The following is a 13,852-nucleotide window of genomic DNA, read 5'->3' as shown; positions in this document are numbered from 1 at the left end:
GTGCTGAGGTTCCTTCTATGGATTCTATGCCTGTAATTCCTGAGTTTCTTGAGGTATTTCCTTCAAACTTGTCAGGTATGCCACCCGACATGGATATTGACTTCTGCATTGATTTGGCTCCGGGCATCCAGCACATTTATATTCTGTCGTATTGTATGGCCCCGCCTGAGTTGAAAGAATTAAAGGAGCAGTTGCAAGACTTGCTGGATAAAGGCTTCATTAGACCTAGTGTCTTGCCTTGGGGTGTGCTAGTGTTGTTTGTTAAGAAGAAGGACGGATCGATGAGGATGTGTATAGATTACTGGCAGTTGAACAAGGTTACGATCAAGAATAAATATCCATTGCCGAGGATTGATGATTTGTTTGATCAGCTTCAGGGTGCCAAGGTATTTTCGAAGATTGACTTGAGATCTGGCTACCATCAGTTGAGGATTAGGGCATCCAATGTCCCTAAGATAGCTTTTCACATTCGGTATGGCCATTATGAGTTCTTGGTGATGTCATTTGGGTTGACAAATGCCCTAGCAGCTTTTATGGATTTGATGAACCGAGTGTTCAAGCCTTACTTGGATTCGTTCGTGATAGTCTTCATTGATGATATTTTGATCTATTCCCGCAGCCGGGAGGAGCATGAGCATCTGAGAGTGGTTCTTTAGACTTTAAGAAATAGTCAATTGTATGCTAAGTTTTTGAAGTATGAGTTTTGGTTGAGTTCAGTTGCATTCTTGGGTCATGTTGTATCAGTAGAGGGTATTCAGGTAGATCCGAAGAAGATAGAGGCAGTCAAGAACTGGCCTAGACCAACATCAGCTACAGAGATCCGGAGCTTCTTGGGTTTGGCAGGTTATTACCGTCGGTTTGTGGAGGGGTTTTCATCTATTGCAGCCCCGATGACCAGGTTGACCCAGAAGGGTGCCCAGTTCAGGTGGTCGGAAGAGTGTAAGGCGAGCTTTCAGAAGCTCAAGACAGCTTTGACTATGGCACCGGTGTTGGTTTTGCCCACAAGTTCAGGGCCATTTACAGTTTATTGTGATGCATCTCGTATTGGACTTGGTGCGGTGTTGATGCAGGATGGCAAGGTCACTGCTTATGCTTCACGTCAGTTGAAGATTCATAAGAAGAATTATCCAGTTCATGATTTGGAGTTAGCAGCCATTGTTCATGCGTTTTTTGATTTGGAGGCATTATCTGTATGCCGTATCATGTGAGGTGTTCACGGATCACAAGAATCTACAGTATTAGTTTAAGTAGAAGGAGCTAAACTTGAGGTAGAGAAGTTGGTTGGAGCTATTGAAATACTATGATATCACCATCTTATATCATCCGGAAAGGCTAATGTGGTGGCCGATGCTTTGAGTAGAAAGTCAGCCAGTATAGGCAGTCTTGTATATATTCCGATCGGTGAGAGACTGCTGGCTTTGGATGTTCAGGCTTTGGCCAATCAGTTCGTGAGGTTGGATGTTTTCGAACCCAGCCGTGTGTTAGCATGCACAGTAGCTCATTCATCATTATTTGAGCGTATCTGAGATCGGCAGTATGATGATCCTCATTTGTGTGTCCTTAGGGACACGGTGTAGCACGAAGGTGCCAAGCAGGTTACATTAGGAAATGATGGAGTTTTGAGGATGCAGAGTCGAGTTTGCGTGCCTAATGTGGATGGACTTCGAGAGTTGATTTTAGAAGAGGCCCATAGTTCTTGGTACTCTATTCATCCGGGTGCCGCTAAGATGTATCAAGATTTGTGGCAGTATTATTGGTGGAGGAGGATGAAGAATGATATTATTGCATATGTGGCTCGGTGTTTGAATTGTCAGCAGGTAAAGTACGAGCATCAGAGACCTGGTGGTTTGTTTTAGAAGATTGAGATTCCTGAGTGGAAGTGGGAGCTTATCACTATGGACTTCGTTGTTGGACTCCCACGAACTCAGAGGAAGTTCGATGTAGTGTGAGTTATTGTTGATAGGTTGACCAAGTCAGCACATTTCATTCCTGTGGCAGTCTCTTATTCTTCCGAGAGGTTAGTTGAGATCTACATCCGGGAGATTGTTAGTCTCCATGGTGTGCCCATGTCTATTATTTCGGACTGAGGTACGCAGTTTACCTCACATTTTTGGAGAGCAATTCAGCGTGAGTTGGGCACATGGGTCGAGTTGAGCACAACATTTCATCCTCAGATGTATGGGTAGTCCGAGCGTACTATTTAGATTTTGGAAGATATGCTCTAAGCTTATGTCATTGACTTTAGAGGCTCATGGGATCAGTTCTTGCTTTTAGTGGAGTTTGCCTACAATAACAGCTACCAGTCGAGTATCTAGATGGCTCCTTATGAGGCTTTATATGGTAAACAGTGTTGGTCGCCAGTTGAATGGTTTGAGCCGGGGGAGGCTTGGCTGTTGGGTACGGATCTAGTACAGGATGCATTGGACAAGGTCAGGATCATTGAGGATAGACTTCGTACAGCTCAGTCCAGGAAAGAGTTATGTCGATCGTAAGGTTCGTGATGTGGCATTCATGGTCGGCGAGCGGGTGTTGCTTCGAGTGTCGCCTATGAAGGGTGTGATGAGATTTGGGAAGAGGGGCAAGCTTAGCCCTAGATTCATTGGTCCTTTTGAGATTCTTGATCGAGTGGGAGAGGTAGCTTACAGACTTGCGTTGCCGCCGAGCTTATCAGCCGTGCATCCAGTGTTTCGTGTATCCATGCTTTGGAAGTATCACAACAATCCATACCACGTGTTAGATTTCAGCACTGTCCAGTTGGACAAGGACTTATCCTATGAGGAGGAGCCAGTAGCTATTCTAGATCGGCAGGTTCGTCAGTTGAGATCAAAGAGTTTTTCTTCTGTTCGTGTTCAGTGGAGAGGTCAGCCTGTTAAGGCAGCGACCTGGGAGTTCGAGTCCGATATGCGGAGCTGATATCCCCATCTTTTCTCTAACTCGGGTACTTCTTTTCTCTGTCAATTCGAGGACGAACATTTGTTTTAGAGGTGGAGAATGTGATGACCCCAAAAGGTCATCACTTGTTTTACAAGTTGATTCTGTATTTTGAGGCCATAAAAACCTCTACTTGTCTCACCTCGATTTGCGTGCGCAGTCCGGGGGCATTTTCGGAAAACTTTTATGTGAAAACTAAGTAAAATAAGGAAATTGACTTTTAAAATTGAATAAAGTTGACTTTGGTCAACATTCTTGGTAAACGAACCCGGACCCGTGATCCGACGGTCTTGTAGGGTCCAAAGTAAAATTTGGGACTTAAGCATATGCCCAGAATCGAATTCCGATGTCCCAAGTCCGAGAAATAAATTTTTTAATGAAAATTATTTTCTGGAAAGGATAAGAGTTTTTGGAAATGAAAAGATATTTGAAATTAATGGTATCGGACCCATATTTTGGTTCCGGAGCCCGGTACAAGTTTGAAACAATAATTAGGTTGAATCTGTAAAATTTGGTAAATATCGGAATTGGTTTGGTATAAAACGGACTTAAAATTGAGAAATTGGAAATTTTGGTGTTCTTGAGTGATTTCATGAATTTGGGGTTTAATTCATTGTTGTTGATGTTATTTTGATGATTTGATTGCACGAGCAAGTTCGTATGATATTTTTAGGTTAGGGTGCACATTTGGTTTGGAGCCCCGAGGGCTCAGGTGAGTTTTGGATAGGCCACGGTGTGAAATTTGACTTAGAAAAACTGTTGGTATATTGCAGATCTGAAAGCTTCGCAATTGTGAGCTCGCATTTGCGAAAACCCGCCGCATTTGTGAAGACTGGGCTAGATAGGGAACCTTCGCATTTGTGAAGCTAATGTCGCAAATGCGACCTTAACAGGCACCGCAATTGCGAACATTGTTCGCATTTGTGAAGAAAATAGACATAGGTCATCCTTCGCAATTGCGAAGCTTTGGCCGCAATTGCGAGTTCGCATTTGCGAACATCTCATCACAAATGTGATATCTGCGCATGTGTAAATCATAACTTAGCCGAAAATTCTTCATTTTTTAAACTTTCTTAAAACCTAAACTCTCTTGGGCGATTTTCTAAAGAAAAGTTCTTCTCTAAATTGATTGTAAGTCATTTCTAACTCATTTTCTTTAATCCCTAACATCTTTTCACATGATTTCAACTTAAAATCAAGGGTTTTCATAGGGGAAATTGGGTATATTGGGTAGAACTTAAGATTTTCAATTTTTGGGGATTTGGACCTCGATTTGAGGTTCGATTTCAAAACAAATTATATATTTGGGTTCGTGGGTGAATGGGTAATCGAGTTTTGGTTTGAACCTAGGGTTTTGACCATGTGGGTCCGGGGTCGATTTTTTTGACTTTTTTGGAAAATCTTTATAAAACCTATTTTCATGCATTAGAATTGATTCATTTAGCATTTATTGATATCGTTAAGTAAATTATGGCTAGATACAAGCGAATTGGTGGTGGAAACAAGAGGTAAAGTGGTAGTTGAGGCTTGAATTGTGTTCGTGGCATCGAGGTAAGTGTTTGGTCTAACCTTAGCTTGAGGGATTAGGAGTTGTGTCTTATTTGCTATGTGTTAATTGTTGAGTACGACGTATAGGCATGGTGACGAGTATCTATACGTTGGTGTCAAGCATGCCCGTGAGTCTTATACTATGATTAATGTGACTCTGTTTCGTATTGTTCATGCTTTATATGATGATTTCTATTGCTGAACAAGGCTTGTGGAAGTATTACTGGTAATTGAACATTGTAGAGCGTTGGCTCAAGTTGATAATTTAGTTGTGAAGTAAATGGGGAAAAGAGAAAAGGTTTATGATATTGCCTCCCTTGACGGGATGTTGTTGCTTTAGATATTATCTCCCTTTCCGGGATGTTATTGCTTTTGATATTATCTCCCTTGCCGGGATTTTATTATTCATGATATTGTTTCCCTTGTCGGGATATTGTTGTTATGCTATTGCTTCCTTGCCGGGATTTTATTGAAATATTATTGACTCCCTTGCCCAAATTGCTTTATGATTGTTACTTGGGTGAGGAAGAGTGTAAAGCACGAAGGGTGATGCCGCGTATGATTTTTGAGAGTGTTAATGCACAAAAGGTGATGCCGTACCAATATTGTGAGGTAAAAACACGAAGGGTGATGCCGTGTCGCACGATGTACAATGTCGTACCATGACATGAGTGATAATGCACGAGGGATAATTCTGTGCCATGATTATGTGAGGTAAAAGCACGAAGGGTGATACCGTGCCGATTATATTGATTCTTGTGGTGAGGACGATAGTAAAAGCACGAAGGGTATGTCGTGCACTTGCCTTTGATTTCTGATCCTTGATTGATAATTGAACTTTGGTGTTCCTTATATTTATCTGCTATTTTTCTGTTGTTACTTGATGTTCCCCGCAACATGTTTCCCCGTCATATCCTTAACTGTAAATTTCTACCTTTATTTTTTCGCTGTATATGATTTAACTGCACAGGTTTATTTGGTAGTCTTGTCCTAGCCTCGTCACTACTTCGCCGAGGTTAGGCTAGGCACTTACCAGAACCTGGGGTCAGTTATGCTGATACTACACTCTGCACTGTGTGCAGATCCCGGTGCTGTAGCTTTTGGACCTCAGTGAGATTGTTGCTTCAGTCTATCAGGTGACTCGAGGTAGTCCTGCCGGCGTCCGCAGGCCTTAGCGTCTCCTTCTATCTTCCCATTTTGTTTCTTTATGTATTTCAGAAATAACTTTGTATTTATCTTTCAGACCTTTATTTGTAGTACTCTTAGACAGTCTGTGAAATTGTGACACCAGTTTTGGTCAGTTTATGTTTAAGGAGTTGTGTCGGTAATATTTAAATTGTTATATTTCGTTCTTCCGCTTATTTAATTCCGCTATTTATATAATGTTAATTCATAACTGTTAAAAGGATTGAAAATGGAAAAGGTAATTATTTGAAATGATTGGCTTGCCTAGCTTTCACTAGTAGGCGCCATCACGACTCCCGAAGGTGAAAAATCCGGGTCGTGACATATTTTCCTTTAATTTCTTCTTTAGAAATCTTTTCTTAGAAAATCCTAAACAAAAAAAAAAGAAAGATTTTTAAACCTAAAAATATTTTCCTTCTTTTTGAAGTTTTCCATTCAAAAAAAATCATCAATCAAAATCCAAAAAATATGTTTTTCCCTTCTTTACAAGTATGTTTTCCAAAAAATTAAAAAAAATCCAAAAAAAGAATTTTCTTTCTTATTCTTTAGAGGTCTTCTTTTGCAAATGTCATAAAAATTGAAAAGTTGAATTCCAAAAATATTTTCGCTTTTCTTCACAAGTTCTCTTTAAGAAATTATAAAGAAAACTCAAAAATTGAAATTTTTCTACCTTTTTTAGAAGTCTATTTCCCAAAAAATTCAAAAAAAGAAAAATCAAATCTAAAGTCCAACAAAATATTTTCTTGCTTTTTTTTTTTAAAGTCTTTCGTTCAAACATTTTAAAAACAAAATCAAAATAAAAAAGGGGGGCCAAAAATATTTTCTTTCTTCTTTTAAAGCCTTTCTTTCAAAATTCAAAAATTTCAAAAAAAACGAAATTCAAAAAAAATGTTTTCTTTTTTCTAAAAGCTTTCATGGTCTGAGTTTTATAAAAAAGCAAAAAAAAAAAGAGTTAGTTTAATTACTCTATTCCTGATTTTCCTAAACTACGTAATGATCTGATTCATGCGGCGTCATGATACGTAGGCAATCCCCATCGAATTCGATCATAGCCATAAAATAAATTGAGTGAAGAATAAACTGGGAAAAAAATTGAGTGAAAAAGAAAGAAAAGAGTGAAAAAAAGAAAAAGAAAAAGAAAAAAAGAACGACAAAAAATAAATTAAAAGAGTAACAAAAATAAAAAGAGAAAAAGAGAGTGCCAAAAATAACAGAGCGTCAGAAACAAAATGAGATAATCAAGAGTGATTAAAGAGAGGCCGAAATGAAAGAAAAGAGGTACAGAGTGAAAAAGAATCAGTTAAGGCCGGGATGAAATATGAAATCGTTCAAACACATGGTAGAAACGTTTAACTATTTAGGTGCATTACATCTCAACATGTGATTTCCTATCTGTTAAGCGTCTCAAAACTAACAAGGTTGTTGGATGTGCAAATTAGCCAGGTTCTGTTCAGGTGGTTGGTTTTATTGGTAATCTGGCTTCCTATCCTTACTTCACAAGATCCAAAGGAAAGGTTCCTAAGGCCTATCGATCCTGAGGATAGACCAGCACCGGTTATACCACAACCAGAATCAGCAACTGCTGAAGAGAATAGGATGTTGCGTCTCCGCATATTGAAAATGTGGGACGCCTGGTCTAACGGTAGGGAACCACCAAGTACAATCCCTGGGTTCCTTGAGTTAATCCTGAGATCAGGTGAGACTACCAACATCCCTGTTCCCAACCCGTTCATCTCATGTGGGCACCCTCCAATGCCATCTAATGGTCCTGGCATACCTTCTGTGGTTCGCTCCCAGGCGCCAGTTTTCAGGGCACCTCCAATATTGTTTTCTGCAGCACCAGTCTGCACCATAGCACAACCAACTTTACCATGGTCATATGTTGATCCCGCAATGTTCACCTTTCAGGGTCTACAACTTCAACCAGAAATAACATATGTGACCTCGTACTCCTTTACTCAACCTCTGCAATATGATCTCTTGGTGGAGCAAGAAAAAGTTGTCAAGAATCCTTAGCAAGAGGAAATGGCTCGGAAGATGAAGAGCCTGGAATAAAGCCTGAAAAACATGCAAGATCTGAGTGGGAAAACAAGTATCTCATACTCCGACCAATGTATGTTTCCCTGGATGAGCAGGAAGGGAGTTTCAATATTTAAAGTAAGTTGGTATTGTCCTCAGCGTTACCTGAGATTGGTGCTTTGTAAAAAAGGCTTTGCATCCTGGATAAGGATTCTTGATCGCTTTTCAGCGTTAGTACGACCAGTGGTTGGATGTACAGACTTGTTATCCGTCATGGGAAGGTTGTATAAGTGTGGCAGGTAGACACTTGATTGATTGAAGAGTTAAACCAAGTATGAAGATTATAGTGATGTCGTTAAATTGAGAATTGATGCCTGGAGGGCCTTCGGTTTATTGGGTTGTGAGCTGTAGAGGATTACTCCGGCCATGATGATAGTTCTCAGGTGTTATGAGAAAAAGGGGAGTTATTATGGACCTTTGAAAGGTTATTAGACTAGTTCAATGTGATCAGAATCATATTACACATTAGCATGTGTGGGACGATATGGCCCGAGATTTTGTCCGCCAGTTCCAATATAATATGGACATTGCTCTAGACAGAAACTCTTTGTCCAATTTGAAAAAGAAAACCATGTAAAGTTTTAATGAATATGCTGTCAAATGGCATGAGCAAGCTGCCAGGGTAAAGCCTCCAATGGACGAAGCAGAAATGGTTGCGGTCTTTCTATAGGCCCAAGAGGCGGACTACTTCCAGAATATGATGTTTGCTATGGGTAGACCGTTTGCTGAGGCTATCAAAATTGGGGAGATGGTCGAAAATGGTTTGAAAACGGGCCGAATCTTGAGTCAAGCTGCTTTTAAGGATACATCACAGGCTGCTCAGAATGGTTCGGAGGGTTTGATGAATAGAAATAGGAGAAAAGAAGGAGTCATGATGGCTTCCAATTCGAGGGAGCCCGCAGGTCATTCAGACAATCATATGTGCTTCCTAAGGTCTCAACACACTATTATCCCCTCCAAGATGCTGCTTATGCTGTGGCACCGCCTCTCTATACGGTGATGAACACACAACCTTACATGCGGCCACAACATTATATACAAAACCGAGCTCCACCTCCCAGAAATGCCCATCCTTACCAAGATCCATATAATCCCCAATCAAATGTTCCCCAGTACAATCCTCGCCCAAGAGAGCCTTTCAAAAAGAATCAGTTCACCCCTATTGGTGAATCGTATTCAAGCTTGTTCCAAAAGCTAATCAGGCTAGATCTATTGCAGCTAGTGGCCCTAAACCGGCCGAATCCTAAGTCCCCCTCGCACCAAGCTGATGCTATATGTGAATACCACTTTGGAGTAGTAGGACACAATATAGAGAACTGTTGGACCCTCATGAGGACAGTTGAAGACTTGATTGAAGCTGGAAGAATCATTTTTCGTGATGAAGAGGACCCTAATATGATGAACAATCTCTGCCTACTTACACCAATGGGCCAATAGTTGGAATGATTTGTGAAGATGAGGAATTTGATTCGGCACTGAAGGCCATTGAAGCCATTGCCGAGACAGAAGAAAAGCCAAAAAACGGTCGCCAAGCCTAAAGGTTCCCTATCAGATGGGAGTCTCGGTAGCCAGTCTTGCTATTCTTTTTGCGTCCGAATTATTTTAGGGTGTAATCCGGATGTTTTACTTTATTGTCTTACTTTCCGATATAAACCCTTCTATCTTTACAATTTAAAAAAAATCAATAAAAAAACAACAAAAATAAAAAAAAATCAAATGAAATTAATATTTCATTGTCCAGGAATGTCTCTTTTCTTAATCTTGTCACTTTTTTTTTCTTTTCAGCTTTGTTAAATGCAGATTTCAATAACATGACATGCTCGCAGACTTCATGCCCAGATTCTAAAACGTTGTCACACTTTGAAATAATAAAGAATTAGATTGCAATAAAGACAAGTTTAAGGAAATAAAACAAAGAGTTGGAACAACTAAAGGAAAATTGACTCCAGATTGGAAAGATCCAAACATGGTAACAAGAGTACTGCCAAAGAAAGCGTTGTACCTGGGAAACATCGAAGGAAATGTCCCTGTAAAAATTGTCAATACAAATGCAACCAAAAGGTACTATGTTTGATCCTCCAAATAGTAGTATTAATATTCTCCGGTTGGGATGACGGAGGCTTTCATTCTCGCTACCCAAATACCATTAACCCTTTTGTAAATCATTTGAGCCGGTTACTCTTCTTTGATTACCCTCTTTGGAACCTGAAAATGTTATTGAAAAAAAAAAGTTGATTGAAAAAATGAAATGAAAAATGAAAAAAAATAAAAAAATAGAAGAAAAATAAAGATACAAAAAAAGGGAAGAAAATGAAATGACAAAAAAAAAGTTCCTTGAACTACGTTCGACTTGATTCCGAAAGGATACGTAGTCAGCCTCTCTCTGGGGTTCAGTCATACCAAAACAAAAATCTAAATTTCCCCCAAAAGTGAAACAGAGGCAAATGTTAAATGGTTCGGCGATAGTTTCGCCCAAAAGGTTCCAAAGTTGTAATTCAATCCAAATTCTTTTTACCCCAAATCATGTTCAAGTCCTTCTGATCAATCGGTGAGAATTTTCAAGAATTGGAGGATACCGTTACTTGGATCAGAGACGACCAAAATGAGAGAAATGAAATGAGAGAGTCTTGTTAGTGAAAACTCGCAAAAAGCACTATAAGGCGATGGTGTGAAGATAAATGAGAGAGGCCAGCTGGTGAAAACCCGCAAAGGGCACCACTGATCGAAAAGAGGATCCTCACAGCCATCGGCATCGACAGAGTCCTAGGAAGGTTCTCGATTTTGAGGCAAAAGCTGTGATGAATTTCTGAGAGTTGGACAGTTTACACAGATCAAGCATCCAGTCTAAGAGGCATGCCATGTTCATTAAAGTTCGCATGCACTCCAGATAAGTCCTTCTTTCCTTTCCCCGAAAGGGACACCTCTTGTCTAATTTCATTTGTCAATTCCGTTGTCTGTTTTTCTTTGAATCCCTTTTGGTTTTACTCTACTCCAAAACTAAGACAAAGAAAGGATGGCAAGATTGATTTACAGGGCTTTCGTTTGATACAAACTAATATGTGAAAAAAGGCACCCAGCCTCAGCTTGGTCATCAAGTCGACCTCAACTGGCCATGGCAGTCGATGCTTCGAAATCAAAACTCTTGGAAGGATAAAATTAAATTAAAGTGCCTATAAAGGCAAATGAAATTGAAAAGGTTGAGTCCCATGTGGCTAACCATCTCGGGAAAGTTTGAAAAGCCAAGGTACCCCAAATGATCTTTAATTAAAGTTGGAAGAAAGAAGTCAGAAATGAAAGGCTTACGAAGGCGAAATAAAATTGGAAAAGGTTAAGTCCCAATGACTAGCCATTCAAAGTTTAAGGAGCCAAAAGTTCCCAATGCTCCGAAGTTAAAAATTAAAAAAAAATAAGTCAGAAGTGAAAGGCCTACAAATGCCAAATTAAAGTCGAAAAGGTTGATTCCCATGCGACCAACCGTCATGGAAAAGTCTGGAAAAGCCAGAGTTTCTCCAGGGGTCAGAAATGCAATCGGTATTCAGGAAATAACCAGTTACAAATGAAAGGGCGAGATCAAGTGGTTGAAATAATCAAGGCCACAAAACCAACCACTGTTTCAAACTGACAAATTGTTATTTGAATGAAAAAAATAGAAAACATGTGCAATCCAAAAGAAACCTTGCAAGAAGCAGATGCAACCCAAAAGAAACTGCGTAAGGTCTAGAAACAGCTTTGCAGCAACAACTCCAAAAAGGGAAGTTTCCTCCAAAATTCTTTCCCGCATTTGCTCATTCTCTGAAAAAATAAAAAGGAAGAAAAAAAATGATGATGAAAATGATGAAAAAAAAGAAAAGGAAGAAAATTCAAAATCATGGTAGTATAGGGTCTCCAATTCCTAGCTGCATTTTTCAACATAAGGTTTCCACTCCCTAGTTGATGATATTTTAGACATAGGGTCTCCACTCCCTAGTCTCTTTTCCAACATAGGGTCTCCACTCCCTAGTTGATGCCAACATAGAGTCTCCACTCCCTAGTTGATGATTTTCCAACATAGGGTCTCCACTCCCCAGTTGATGATTTTCCAACATAGGGTCTCCACTCCCTAGTTGATGATTTTTAGACACAGGGTCTCCACTCCTTAGTTGATGCCAACATAGAGTCTCCACTCCCTAGTTGATGATTTTCCAACATAGGGTCTCCACTCTCTAGTTGATAATTTTCCAACGTAGGGTCTCCACTCCCTAGTTGATGCCAACATAGGGTCTCCACTCCCTAGTTGATTTTTATTTTAGACATAGGGTCTGCACTCTCTAGTCGCTTTTCCAACATAGGGTCTCCACTCCCTAATTGATTTTATTTTAGACATAGGGTCTCTACTCCCTCGTCACCTTTCCAATATAGGATCTTCACTCCCTAGTTGATTTTTATTTTAGAGATAAGGTCTCCACTCCCTAGTTGCTTTCATTTTTTAGATATAGGGTCTCCACACCCTAATCCCTATTTTTCCAAGGGTACACAAACCCAATCTTTTATTTTCTTTCAATAATGAAGTAGTATAGAGTTTTGTTACAAATAACTCATGAAATTTTTCTAGTGAAAACTGGGGCAGAAAAATTTTGTTCGTTTTATTTGTTTTGGTGTCTGAGCAGGTTTTACCTCAAGGCATAGGGTTCGATATGACCAAAAGAAGACGTCACAATCCAAAATAAAGAAAAAAGAAAAAGAAAAAAAAGAAGTGAACTCAAAGTGCAGAAGCGGAGAAAAGATGTGGACTGCTCAAGATATTACTGAAGTCACAAGCTTTGCATGTCCTGTCTTGATTCGAAAAGCTAAAGAATAATGAACTAGCACCTGCAGCTAACAAGCATCAAGATTCGGATCAGAGTCTGCGTGAAGAACTAGCCAAGACTCAAGATCAGGTTTCAAAAGACTCATAGATAGGAATCTTGTAACTCGTAGCTGATGAGCTTAGTTAGTTTAGTTTTTCATTTTGACTTTGGTGTAATAAGGAGCTCAGCAAGCGGTAATAGCAGCAATAACAGTGAAATTACAGCTTCTCGGTAGTCCCAGCTGCCAAAACTCCCAGTACTACATTGACCTAATTATTTTATAGCCAAGGATATGTAGGCAACCTTTGAAGCAAGGTTCGGTCAAACTTTTTCAAAAGGCTTCTCATGGAGTGTCAAACAGGCAAAAAATTGCTTGCAATTGCTCGCTTTATCTTTGCCTGAAACTCTTCATATTTTCGAGCAAAGAGGGGCATCTGTGAGCACCTAATTTTTGCCCCATGTCTAAAATACTCCTAAAATACTCCAAAATAGTTTTAATTGCCTTTATGAAATATTTGGAATTTTCTCATACTTAGTAGCATTTCAAATAATGAAAATATGTTATATTTTTACTCTTTGCATTTTAAATCTAATTGCATTTTTAGTTGCATTTTTTAAACACCAAAATCACAAAAAAATAATAATACTACATTGATCATTTTATTTGCATGTTTAAATTGATTCACAATTTTAGTGGCTTAGTAATGCAAAATAGGAGTGTCACGACCCGTATTTCCCACCCTCGAGAGTCATGATGGCGCCTACTGGTGAAAGCTAGGCAAGTCAACCATTGAACCATTTACCCTTTTCCCATTTTAGTTCTTTAACAAATGTGAATCAACAGTTTTAAACAGTGAAAATTAAACAAACGGAAGAAACAATTAAACCATTTAAATAATTCCAATATGATTTCTTAAACAAAAAAGACTACCCAGAACTAGTGTCAAAACTTCACAGACGCTCTAGGAATACTACAAACAAGGTCCGAAAAATAAATGCAACATTGTTTCTGGAGTACATAAATGAAACGGGAAGAAAGGATAGAGGGAGACGCTAGGGCCTGCGGACACCTGCAGGACTACATTGGATCTACGAATGGACTGGAGACATCAACCCCAAAGCTACGGTCCGCATGCTCCAATACCGGGATCTGCACACAGTGCAAAGTGTAGTATTAGCACAACCGACCCCATGTGCTGGTAAGTGTCGAGCCTAACCTCGGCGAAGTAGTGACAAAGCTAGGAAAAGACTACCAACTAAACCTATGCAGTTAAAGCATATAT

Source organism: Nicotiana tabacum, chromosome 3, assembly GCF_000715075.1.
Source record: "Nicotiana tabacum cultivar K326 chromosome 3, ASM71507v2, whole genome shotgun sequence".
NCBI classification, from domain to species: Eukaryota; Viridiplantae; Streptophyta; class Magnoliopsida; order Solanales; family Solanaceae; genus Nicotiana; species Nicotiana tabacum.
The sequence above is the reverse complement of the archived record's forward strand: the minus strand, read 5'-3'. Positions refer to the sequence as shown.